The sequence below is a fragment of the Octopus bimaculoides genome, chromosome 24, assembly GCF_001194135.2.
Source record: "Octopus bimaculoides isolate UCB-OBI-ISO-001 chromosome 24, ASM119413v2, whole genome shotgun sequence".
NCBI classification, from domain to species: domain Eukaryota; kingdom Metazoa; phylum Mollusca; class Cephalopoda; order Octopoda; family Octopodidae; genus Octopus; species Octopus bimaculoides.
Genome location: NC_069004.1, coordinates 927,385 through 927,786, shown reverse-complemented (window position 1 = coordinate 927,786; position 402 = coordinate 927,385). Strand labels below are relative to the sequence as shown.

The 402-nt window shown below is 45.8% G+C and overlaps 1 protein-coding gene across 1 annotated transcript in view; it reads left to right on the top strand.

Moving 5' to 3' along the window:
- LOC106878702 (palmitoleoyl-protein carboxylesterase notum1') overlaps nucleotides 1–402 on the top strand; it is a 43,430-nt gene that overhangs the window by 1,040 nt on the left and 41,988 nt on the right. The window lies entirely within an intron of this gene.

The window sequence follows — 402 nt, the reverse complement described above, 5'->3', positions numbered from 1 at the left end:
AGTTTCCAGTTTTGTGAGCTAACCTGAAGCTATTGATCTTTCTCTTGCCGCCCTCTTTTCACAGCCATTTTATTTTTTCTTGTTTCTCGTCCTACCTCTGTCTATGTTAGTCTTCTCTCCCCTCCTCCTCCCCCTCTCTCTCTCTTTCTCTTTCCCTTCTTCCATCTCCTCTCTGTCTGTCTGTCTGTCTGTCTGTCTGTCTGTCTGTCTGTCTGTCTGTCTGTCTCTCTCTCTTTCTGTATCTTTCACTCTTCCCCTTCTGTGGTTCATTGACCCGTCTTCTCTCACTTCTGCTTATTTCGGTTTCCCGTCGTTTAGAATAAAGTGGAAGGATTTAAGTGGCTGAAATAAAATCAGGAGGAGGGATGTAACAAGTCGGTGGTGGTGGTGGTGGTGGTGATG